This window comes from Solanum lycopersicum, chromosome 3, assembly GCF_036512215.1.
Source record: "Solanum lycopersicum chromosome 3, SLM_r2.1".
NCBI classification, from domain to species: Eukaryota; Viridiplantae; Streptophyta; class Magnoliopsida; order Solanales; family Solanaceae; genus Solanum; species Solanum lycopersicum.
Window position 1 is genome coordinate 28,032,089 of NC_090802.1, and position 13,648 is coordinate 28,045,736.

The window sequence follows — 13,648 nt, forward strand, 5'->3', positions numbered from 1 at the left end:
TGACTGCTTGTTTAATGTTGACTCCTAACTCCTTGTATAATCCAATAAGCCATGTAATTTCAGCTATTGCTGATGCCATGCTCCTAAACTCAACTTCTGCAGAACTTCTAGCAACAGTCTCTTGTTTCTTCGACTTCCAAGAAATGATAGCATCACCAAATTTTACAAGATAGCTTGTGACAGATTTCCTTGTTTGCATACAAGTACCCCAATCTGAGTCATAGTAGGTTGTGAGTAATTCTGAGCTTTGTGAAGTCATAAAAAGACCTAACCTGGAGATGTTTTAATATATCTGACTACCCAGAGAGCTGCTTCCGCGTGAAATTCTTTTGGAGCATGCATATACTGACTCAGAACTTGGACAACAAATGATATGTCTATCCTGGTCATAGTGAGATATAATAATCTACCTACCAACCTTTGATATCTTCTAATATCCTTCAAAGGTTTATCTCCTTGTATAATTCTTGAATCACCTTGCACGTGTAAATCATATTCAATAGAAGTCAACCTTACATTAGGATCTATTGGAGTGTGAAATGGTTTTATAGCACTTAATCCCATCTCATAAATAAGTTCCAAAGCATATTTGCGCTGGTTCATAACATACCCTCCTTGGACCTAGCAAATTCAATGCCAAGAAAGAAAGTTAACTCTCCCAGATCATTCATGTTGAACTTGAGCTGAAGATCATTCCTTGTTTGCACAATCAAAGACTTACAACTCCCAGTAGCAAGAAGATCATCCACATACAAAAGTACCACAATTAAAGAAGAACCAGTATGCTTAGTAAACAGAGAGTAGTCATAGTGACTCTAAACAAAACCAAGCTGAAGTAATGCCTCAGTTAACTTCAGATTCCAATGTCTAGGAGCCTGCTTGAGACCATACAGTGATTTATGAAGCTTACACACTTTAGTAGATGTCTCAGACTTACTAAAACCAGGAGGAATCACCGTGTATACATCCTCAAGGAGATCACCCTGTAAGAAAGCATTATGAACATCCATCTGAAAAATAGTCCAATGTTTAGCAACAGCAACAACCAAAACTGATCGAACAGTAACCATCTTCGCAACAGGAGAAAAAATTTCAGTATAGTCTATGCCCTCCTTCTTACTGAACCCCTTGGCAACTATTCTAGCCTTGTACCTCTCAGCAGCTCCTGAGGCCAAATATTTGACCTTAAACACCCATTTACAACCAATAGGATGCTTGCCAGGAGGAAGATCAACAATGCTACATGTGTGATTGGCCTCTAAAGCACTTTCAACCTTCATGGCATCAACTCATTGAGGATGAGAAGAAGCCTCAGTAAATGATGTACGCTCAGATACAAAAGAGTAAGCAGTAAGTGCAACATCATAGGAAGTAGAGAGAAGATTATATGACACATGATTGGAGACAGGATATAAGCAAGCAGACTTAGACTTAGGAGTAATAAAATCATTCATCCATATAGGAGGTTTAGTTAGTCTAGAAGATTTTCTAAGACTAATAGATTCTGGTGGAGGAATGGGTAGTGGAGATATTGATACAGAAGAATTAGAGTCATGATCTATAGAGGAATCAAAAGGCACAGTGAGACGCTGATCACAAGGCAAATTTGTAGAAGTACAAGTATCATCTGTGAATTGAAACACAGAAAAAAATGAAGAACTAGAAGAACTCAGATGTTGAAAAGGAAAAATGAATTCTTGAAACACAACATCTCTACTAACAAAGAAAGTTTTTTATATAAACCATAAAGTTTGTAGCCTTTTGAAGACTAGAATAACCAAGAAATACAACTGGAACAGCTCTAGAAGAAAATTTGTCAGTCTTCTTTACCTCAGAAGCAAATGCAAGACAACCAAACACTCTAATAACAAATCATGAGGAGCTTTACCCTTAAGAATCTCAGAGGGTATCCTATTGATTAAGTACACACTTGTAAGAACACACTCTCCCCAAATTTTAAGAGGAAGATAAGACTGAAATCTCAAAGATCTGGCTATCTCAAGAATATGTCTATGTTTTCGCTCTACAATCCCATTTTGCTGCGGAGTATAAGTACAAGAACTCTGGTGCAATATACCCAATGTTGTAAGCAAATCAGAAACTTGAGAGTTGAAAAACTCAAAACCATTATTAGATCTCAACACTTTGATAGTGTTAGAAAAAACATTGCCAAGCATTTTAAAGAAGTTCTGTAAGGCTACAATAACCTCTGACTTAGAGTTCAACAGAAACACCCAAGTATATCTAGAGTAATCATCTACCACAGTAAGAAAATATCTCTTATTGCCATGAGTAGGAACTCGATAGGGACCCCACACATTAGCATGTAACGTATGAAAACAAGCTGATGTAGTAGTAGTACTTAAAGAAAAAGGTAATCTGACTTGCTTAGCAAGAGGACAAACAATACATATATCAGTAAAGGAAGAAAACATATGCTTGCAACAACTAAGTGTTCTTAGTATAGTAACAGGTAAGTGACCCAATCTTTGATTCCACAAAGTCAAATTGGAAGTTCTATGACAAAAAACCACATTAGCAGTCGTAGCTTGAGTTTGCTGAGACTTTATTTGAGCTCCCTGAGTCTTCAACTGAGTATCAACATGAATCACATATAGATCATTCTCCAGAGTACTAGTTCTTTGCATGAAAACTCTTCATGTTTCCAAGCAAAGAGGGGCATACTGTGAACACCTAATTTTTTTACCAAAATATAAAGATTTACCAAAAAAAAGTTATATTTAGAATAAATATAAATAAATAAATTGTAAATTACTTTAATAATAAAAATTATGAATTTATGGTATTTGTTTTAAATATTCAACTTTTAATTAGTTTAAAAAATAATGGTAGAAAAAAAAAGAGTTCTAAATATTCAAATTACCTTCCCCTTATCTTAAATAACCTCAAACTCCCATAAACTAATTTTCCTATTATTGTTATTTAGTAGGATAATTATTTAATTATTTCTCAATCATAATTCCCTCAACAATATTTCAAATTAAATCCTAATCCCACTCTATTACCTTCCTTTTAATTAGCACCAGACTCTCAGTCAAAATTATTATAAAAAAACACGTTGAGTTGAAAAAAAGAGAACAGACAGATACAGAGAAACACAGAGAAGAAAAGTGAGTCATTCTTTTGAGAATTAGGTCAGAGTTAGAGATTTTTTGTCGTGGTTCCAAATTCGTGGCTCAAATCAGTAGATTATAGAAGTTATTTTTCGTGATATCCATCTTCGCAGCGAGGTAATTCTAAACTCTCGCATTATTTAAATGTAATGTTGTATGAAAATTTTAATCTAATAATATGAAGTTCTTTGAATCGTATGTTATTATTATGCAATATCAATATGTGATGCATGTTAAGATTTTTTTTTATTTTTTTTCTCGATCTGAAAAATGAAAAAAAAAGAAAATGTTTCTTGCTAACAAAAATAATATAAAATAAAAGATGTATCATACATTTTTTTTGCATTATTATTAGTGTCTGTTATTTTTTTTAGATGCAATTTATATTAGAATTTATTTTGTGATATTTAATAGCTAATGTTTTTTTGAGCCTAATTTTTCACTAAAAAATAAATAAATAAAATTTATAAACTTGTTAGATTAGGATGTAAACTAAAATTTTTAATTGATTAAGTAATTTAAAAAACTTATGTGTAATATATTTGAATTTTTAACACGTTATTTGAATTAAAATTTTTCTTTAAATTAAGTATAAGATGGTTATCTAATTCGAATTATTAAAAAGTTTATCATTGAGAGAATATGTAAATATTAATCAGAGTCATAACTAAAATTAAAAATAATGAGAAAGAGTAATAAAAAAAACTATAATAGAAAAAAAAAACAGAAACCATGTGCAGAAAATAATAAGAAAAAGCAAAAAAAATAAAATGATTACAATAAAATTGAAAATAAAGTGTAACAAAAAAAAGTAATAAAAAAACAGAATGTTACAATTAAAAAAAATAAAAAAAATAAGTAAAGATAATAAGACAAAAATAAAGCATAAAAGAAATAGAAATAATAATAATAATAATAATAATAATTAAAAAAAATAACGTGAACCTACCAAAAATAATAATAAAAAATAATAGCAAAAAATAAAATAAAAAGAAAAGAGGAAAAGAGAGAGAAACAGACTTACAGAAGAATATATATATATATATATATGTCTCTAAAATAAAATAAAAACAAAAAAAAAAGAAGAAGAGAGAAGCAGAATAAAAAAAAACAAGAAAAGAAATGAATGAAAAATAAAAGAACGTAACAAAAAAGGTAACAAAAATTATTTTTAAAAAAACGAAGAAGAAGACAAACTTTATAAAATAGTAATAAAATAAAAAATAATGATAAAATAAATTTAAAAAAAAAAGAGAGACAAATTTTACAGAAAATTATAATATATATATATAAAATTTAAAATAAAACATTCCTAATTTATTTAGAATTTCTTTATAAAAACTAACTTCAAATCTTATAAAATTTATTTATTTTTCTTATTTTTTTATCTAGTAAAAAAATAAATATATATTCCTAAATTATTTTGAACTCAAAAATCTCTTTCCCACACGAACTTTAATTTGTAAAAAAATTCTATAATAACATTACAAAAATAAAAAAAAAACAAATATAAACAATATATATATATATATAGATGTTTCATGTTTAAAATTAATAGACGCATAGTAAAAAAAATAAAAAATTACAACCATTTAAAATAAATAAGTCAATTTCAAATAAGTTTAAAATAAATTTAAGGTCAAATAACAATTTTGTTGTTAATTAAATAATATAATGTCCAAAAATTAAGTTAAGTCATACTAAAGTCAATAAAGCGACTGTGCAAGAACCACAGGATTCGAAGGGTGCCTAACACCTATCCCTCGGTCAACAGAATTCCTTACCCATATTTCTAGTTCGCAGACCAATAAAATAGAGTCAAATTTCCTTTTGATTAGGGATTCAAATAAGGTGACTTGGAACACCAAAACTCAATTCCAAGTGGCGACTCTAAATAATAATTATCCCTTTTCAAAACGTCACTTTAATTGGAAAAAACTCTTTTTCTTTCAAAAAAACAATAAAAAATTCAAAATATTGAGAGAGAGAAAAAGGGGCGTGACACCAGTCCCCCTCACATTCTCATTTGAGAGGTCCTGGAAAACACAATGATCATGATAAAACACAGCACAACAATTCAGTTCCCTTGTAAGCATGGATACATGTAAAAAATTATAGTGAAATTCAGGAATGTGTAGCACATTTGAGATCTTAGCTCCTTCTAGCACTTGAGAAGACCCTATCTGACTAACTTGTGCAAGATGACCAGTAGGTAGATGTACCTTGTTACACATATTCTTATCTAAGGAGCTGCACTGTGTTAACATATTTAAATTGTGTACCATGTGTTTGGATGCACCTGTATCAATGATCCATTTGTCAGCATCAGGAATAAGCGAAGTACCTATACCTGAAGCATGTGCAGTAGCAGTAGTATCACAATTAATCTTGGCATTCTCTGGCTCAATCAGTTTCAAGAGCTGCATATACTGTTGTGGAGAGAAATGAGGGTGAAACTGCTGTTGGTGAGAGTGCAACTGCTGCTGTTGACAAAAAACACCAGAATATACAGTAGGTGGAAATTTAGAGGAACTAGACTCATTAGTTGTATTTTGATCATGCATAGGCAATCCAGGAGTATTGTTGAATCCTACATGATTAGCTGAAATATGAGCAGTATTGTTTCTCCTTTTACTTTTCCAATCAGCAGGATATCCATGTAATTTATAATAATTAGCTCGAACATGACCCATCCAGTTACAATAATCACAGTAAAGAGTGTTATTACTGTTAAATTATTTCTGATTAGATCTAAAACCAGCTCCCATAGGAGGATTAGACACTGTCTGTGAAGTAGATCCTGATCTTAGCATGTGTCCTTTATCATTTCTAAAAAATGCCATAGTATTATTTATTCCACCAACATTAGCTGAAACAGAGTGATCACTTCCTGTTGTGTTCGATTTACCAAGAATTCTCTGACTTTCTTCAGCCATTATAAGAGAATAAGCTTTGTTTACACCTGGTGCTGGATCAAGCATCATAATCTGACTTCTATATTGATTATAAGATTCATTTAGTCCAAAGAGAAATTGCATCTGTCATTGATACTCAAAATGCTATACATAGGTCTTAGAACTCTCGTAGGCACAACCAGGACAAGGCATCAATGAGTCATACTCCATCCATAACTCCTTAAGCCTAGAAAAATAGCTAGAAACAGACATAAGTCCTTATTGCAGTGTAACACCTAAAGCTCTGATACCATGAAAAGCACCAACAATGGTGTATGAACTGAAAAACAGTAAGCTAAGAAGACAAGAAAAATGAAGTTTCTATTTGATTTTCATGAATGCAGTACACTTACAATGATACCTATACATCACTATATATAGATGTGAATCAACTAACTAACTAGACTAGTTAAGATACCTAACAACACTTAACCATAACAAACTTTTGTAACTGATTTTTAACCAACTAATAACTAACTTTTGATCTATACACTTTAGCTCAACAGAAATAAAAAATAAGCGGCTTGACAAGCACCTCTCATGTATCTTTCTAGCTTGCCGACCAAGGAGCATGTCGGTCATTTCTCGCAAAACATTCAAACTACGTGTTCAAACCCTTATTGGGCATTTCATTTTTGTTTATTCCATGTGAAACACTGAAATATTTTCATTTTTGCTCTATGATTTAATCCTTTATAGTTTTCTGCAAATATGTTGGTCCACATTTTCTAGTTTGGTTTTGTGACAGAGCTTTTACTTATCCTTGCTTCCATTTATATCAGCTTTTTGAAGAGTCAATTCCCTAAATGGTCACCCAAGTTAAGGGAATTACCTTGAAATATTATTTATGTTTCATAGGATCAAAATATCACTCAACTATCACTATTTTCCTTCAAATATACTTGACACTTCAAAAGATTCACTCTCGCCTAATTGTCATGACATGTCATTAAACTCTTTTTTAATAATAGACCATTTTAATTCATTAAATTCATTTAACTAAAATAATGATCAATTTTGTTTTAAAAATAACAAATTAGTTTATTTAGAATACATTTTATACTTAAGAATTTATTTTATCATAATTAAACTTTTATTTTTTATGTTATGAAGAATAGGTTCTTAAAACGTATTATAATATCATCAATTTTGAATATTTATAAACAAATGCATTCAAAAAAAATATTGATGTACAAATCAATTAATCATAACTTGTACGATGAATCAATAATATTAAAGGTTAGTTAACTATTACAATAATATAAATTGTGTATTTTGAAATTCATGCTCAATATATTTTTTTGAAAAAATAAAAAGTGAATAATATTATATTTTTCTCCAAAAAGAAAAAAACTAAATATCTCAAAAGTCTCCTTCTATTCTAGGGATATGTCATATCATTAAATCACCATTTTAATATTAATAGACCTATTTAATTCATTAAATTTATGTCTCTACAAAACAAATATATAAATTACATCTGAATTTATAAAGATTATAAAAAAATTAATTCCTTTATTTAGTTTTACCAAACAAAATTCAATGAAAAAACTCTATCCACAATTATAACCTGATAATTTTTTAAATTCATAAGTTAACCATTTGAAAATTTAAAGTGATTTCTTATAAAAATATTCAAATAAATTTGTAAAGTTGACAAAAGAAGTTGGTAAGAAAGATAAAATTATTATTTAACTTTTTTAATTTATTTTTTAGTTTTATTGTCTTATTCTATAGTATATTATATTTTAACTTCTCATACAATTAGACACAAATATATATATTCGTATCCCATCTCAAATTTATAAAATACAAGTAATAAATAATTGAATTGCCTATACATATTATATGAGATTAATATACTGATAAATAAAGATCAAAAATATATTTTTTAATATAAATATTATTCACTTTCTATTTTCTTATATATATAAAAAAGACATTGTAAGCATATACCACTACAAAAATAAACTGTCAATTACTTGGGGATTATCCTAGGGGTTAGTATAAAAAACTTATTTTTCATACTAATTCTTAGGAAAATCTCCATGTATTTCACAATTTTTTGTACTGAATAAATTTCAAAGTGTCTAATTAATTATTTTAATAGTCAACTGACCTTTAATATTATTAAATTATAATATAATATATGATTAATTGATGCAAGTTGACATTCATAAGCGATTTGTATATCAATATTATTCAAAATTGATAACATTATGGTAAATTTAAAATAAACTATTCTTCATAGCATAAAAAATAAAAAATTAATTATGATAAAAGATTCTTAAGTATGAGAATTTCTTCTTGATAAACTAATATATATTTTTTAGAAAATGATAAGTTCATTTTTTAGTTAAATGAGTTTGATGAATTAAATAAGTTATTATCTAAAAAGAATTTTCTAATGACATGACATGCCAACTAGGAGAGAGTAAATACTTTTGAAATGTCAAGAATATTTGGAGGAAAATAGTGATAGTTAAGAGATATTTTGATTCTAAATAAAACATAAATGATATTTCAAAATAAATCTCTAAACTTGATTAGCAAATATTAAAACTTGGAGAAGGATGTAAATACGGGGAACTGATAAAATATTGGATGTACCAAGTTACCCCTTGCAAGTCATTACTCAACAGAAAGAGCTGCTAAAGTCACGATGAGAAGACATGATTTGTATACTCAATTGTCATTAGAGAGTAGTATAACATCTTAAACTTAACAATAATTTTTTTGAGAATTATACCATTCTCATTCAAGCCTTTCTTTTCTTTGACCACAATATTTTTCTTTTACTTTTGATGATAACGTGTTATTACACTATATAAAATAATGAAGATCTAAGTGTAAAAAACACACCTAAACTATTCACTTTTTTGAGTTTCATACCTAAACTATTGAAAGTGTGAGTTTCATACCTAAACTATCATTTTTTTGTTTGAGAAACACACCTCAGTGATGTGTGTAATGCACTGTCTCTTTTATTTAAAAAAAAAACATTAATACATGACATTCCACATAGATAAAATATTTTACCTAGATATAAATTAAATAGTAAAATATTAATATTAATTAAAAATTAAAGATTAAAGTTTTACTTTCCATATAAAAAATTAAATTATTTTTCTTACCCCACTCCACCATCTCCTCCACGTATCCCCTCCCTCCCCCCTCCGACAAACCCCATCCTTTTTTTTTTAAAAAAAAAGTCATTTATAAAATATTTTTAAAAATTTCATACTTCATCCTTTCCTCCCCCTCCAAAAAAAAAAAATCACCCATTCATCCCCCCCCCCTCCCATAAAAATTGATATTATTTTATTTTTAAAAAATAAAAATCTACCCATCCTATTTAATCCTCCGGCCCTAATTTTAATTTTTTTTTTACGTTTTTCTCATTTTGTGCACGTATTATATTTTTAGAAAAAAATTTTCACTAGTGTACCGAATATAACATAAATAACTAAAAAAATTTAAAAGTCCTGTGGCGGCAAGTAAAAATATTTTCGATATGTATATCAAAATACTAAAAAAATTTTGAAAGCAGAGAGTTAAGTGGGATGTGTAGAATTATTTTTTTTAAATAAATAAATAATATATAAATTAGTATTTGAGGAGGGGGAGGAGATGAAGTAAAAAAAAAGGATACTTTTATCAAAAAAATTTAAACAAAATAAAAAACTTAAAAAAATGGTGGGTGGGGGGGGGGTGGGGGGGGGGGGGGGTGAGAGGAAGTGATGGTGTGGGGTAAGAAATATATTTTACATTTTATTTTATAAAAAAATTAAATAATTTTTTATAATAGTTTTTTAGTTTTTAATTTTAAGTAATAGTAATAATTTATTTATTTTTTGTTAAGATTAAATTGTTTTGTCTATGTGGAGTGTGATGTGGAAATTTTTTTAAAATAAAAGAGAGAGTGTATCACACATATCATGATGAGAGTGATATAAAAGAGAGAGGTGTGTTTCTCAAATTAAAAAGTGATAGTTTAGGTACGAAAATTAAATTTTCAATAGTTTCGATCTGAAACAAAAAAAATGTATAATTTAGGTGTGTTTTTGACACATATCTCAATAATGAAAAGAAATTATGGACAAGAGCTCTCTCCAGACATTTAGGGAATCACAAATGTAATTTACAAAGAAAGAAATCATTTATTCACAGGAAAAATCTAACTTGATCTCTAAGTAAAATTTCTAACTTGACCCCTAAGTAGAATTTCTATAATAAAAATATATTTCAAACGTATCAAAAAAAATAAAAATTAATCAGAGGTCCTCTCATTAGAAAAGTTTTATACTAGAGAAGCACAACATTGTATAATAAGTACCCGTTTGGTAGGACGTATTAATCAAAACAATCCATGGATTAAAATATAGTCCAACAAAAACATTGTTTAGTTACTTTATTTAATCTAATCCATGGATTAGTTATACCTCACACAATGTCTTATTTTATCCCTAGGAAAAGAGGGATAGCTATTCCAAGGTTTAGCAATCCTTGGATAAGACCCCTTAAATGACTAAATTATCCCCCAATCTTTTTTCCTATTTTTTTTTGTAATTCATGTTCTTTTTTTATTTATATGAGAATATTTGTAAATGTTCGTTTAATTCTCCAAATTTATTCCATGTAATTTGATGATTTCACAAAGTAATAGTTTTTTCTCCATGTTTGAGTTGTTGTATTGGGTTGATTTTTTGTTTTTAAATGTAGTTCGTCAATTGACCATGTGAACTATTTTTTTTATTTTTAAAATCAGCTAAGCGTATTTGAATAATTTAAGTTGCCTTAAATTCATGTTAAGGTCAAGGTATATTTGACCAACAAAAAATTAGAAATATACCATGTGACATATCACATCTCCAAATTAATAATATTTTTATATTTTTTTAATAGTTAACTTGACTAATTATATGAAACATAATCTCACAATAACTAAAGGGTATAATAGGCAATAAACTTTTTCTAAAGTTTTAAACCAAACATTAGACTAGGTAGGAAATAATGAACCAAACACTTGCTAAAAAATAATCTATGCACTACTAAACCCTGCATTACTAATTCATACATTACTAATCCCTGCATTATGCATCTTTGTACTCACTTACTTACTTTACATGTCATACCCCACCCCCTTTCTTCTTTTATTTTCTTGTTGTTTTTACTTTAAGGGTGTGTTTGGTATGAAGGAAAACATCTTTTGGAAAATATTTTTTAATTTTCTCATATTTAATTTGGATAAAAGTCATTGAAAATATTTTTCAAATCAATTCATTTTTCTCAAAATTAAGAAAAATGACTTCCCTTCAAAAATTAAAGAAAACATTTTTCAAAACTCTCCTCCAACTTCAAATTACATTTTTTTGGGCAAAAACATCAATTCTTAAAAATTATTTTCAATTTCAAAATTTTATTTTTTACCTGATCCATGACCCCCACCGGCCAGTCCCTGTAATGACCTGTTTAGTCGTTTTGAGTAGTAGAGTATTTGTGGTAATAATTGCCTGAGTCGACGGATCCCACGACGGACCGTCATGGGCACGACGGGCCGTCGCGGGTGTCTCGTTCCAAAACACTTAGAATTCTGAAAAATTGGGTACTGAGAACAACTCTCTGAACTTCGCGACGACATGGCAGGACGGACTGTCGTGGGCACGACGGACCGTCACAGGGTTTTAACTAAAAATTGAGTCTCTGAACTCTGTGACGACTCAGCAGGACGGACCGTCGCAGTCACGATGGCCCGTCATAGACTGCGTAACCCTGACTAGGCCGGATTTCTGTTAAATATTTTAAGGGGCGTTTTGGACTATTCCTGCTTATAATTATAAAGTTAGTGGTTGAATGTTAATAATTCAATTACTTGAGGGTTAAAGGAGATAACCTTGAATTAATTAGTGGGTTACTTTTGTCATCCTTTATACTTAATTATATGCTAATTAGGGTAAAAGAAAAGGGTTTGAATAAGAAAAATAGAAAGAACAGAGAGAGGGAGAAACGATCGATCAAGAGGAGAGAACGAAGAGGAAAGCAAAGCATTGAAAAGTAGATTCTTGATCACGAATTCTTCGGTGGAGGTAGGTTATGATTTTTATGCTATTTCATAGTAAACTCTTAATAGCGAATGATATGTGTTGGGTATTATTGTAAACCCTTCTACATGCTTGATTGTGTGCTTGCATGGCGTGATTATATACTTGTGATAAAATAAGCATGATGAGGCTGTTGAATCTTAAATCTTAAAACCTCTTTGTTAATGATGATGCCTTGGTATAAAAGAAGGCTTGATGAACTAAAAGAATGAGGTTAATGGATCGGGTGTCACGAACCGACACGTAGTATTAGGGGATCAGGTGTCACGAATCGACACGTAGTATTAGGGGATCGGGTATCACGAACCGACACGTAGTATTAGGGGATCGGGTGTCACGAACCGACACGTAGTATTAGGGGATCGGGTGTCACAAACCGACACGTAGTATTAGGGGATCGGGTGTCACGAACCGACACATAATATTAGGGGATCGGGTGTCACGAACTGACACGTAGTATTAGGGGATCGGGTGTCACGAACCGATACGTAGTATTAGGGGATCGGGTGTCACGAACCGACACGTAGTATTAGGGGATCGGGTGTCACGAACCGACACGTAGTATTAGGGGATCGGGTGTCACGAACCGACATGTATTATTAGGGGATCGGGTGTCACGAACCGACACGTAGTATTAGGGGATCGGAGTGTCACGTTTCGACACAAGAGGAATAAAGAGAATGAATCTTGAATTATCTTAATATACTCAAAAATTAATGAACCTATTTCCCAAATGAGTATGGTATGGAGGCTTGAGTCCTCATGGGTGTACTTGGTGTTATTATCAATGATCCTTGTACTTGTTGTTGCTACCTGTTGAGTATTGTAGTGGATTGTATGATATTATCTGATATATATATTACTTTCTATTTTGAGTTGGCCGATGATATCTACTCAGTACTCGTGTTTTGTACTGACCCCTACTTGTATGCTTTCCTTTTGTTCATTGTGGAGTGCAGCAAACGTACCGTCGTCTTCAATTCAACCGCAACTCTAGCCAGTCTTCATCACGTCAGATTTCAGGGTGAGCTATTGTTTCTAGCTTGGACTGGATCTTCTCCTTCACGTCTTGATGCCTTGAAGTTCTGGCATGGACTGTCTGTTTAGTTATTTTAGCTTCTTAGATACTCTTAGACTTAGTAATTTGAGGATAGATGTTCTTGTGATGATGACTTCCAGATTTTGGGGATGATAATAAGTGTTTGAGTTTTTAGAAGTTATTAATCTACTTTCAGTAATGAGTTTTAAGTCTTCCGCATTATTTTCTGTTTATTATTGGTAAATGATTGGGGTTTAGATTGGTTGGTTCACTCACATAGGAGGATAAGTGTGGGTGCCACTCACGACACGTTTTGGGTCGTGACAGTCCCCCACCCCCTCTCAAAAAAATTTGAGTTCGTTTTTTAAAATATTTTTATTTTAAAACTCCTACCTCCCTCCCCCTGTCAGCCCCCCTACC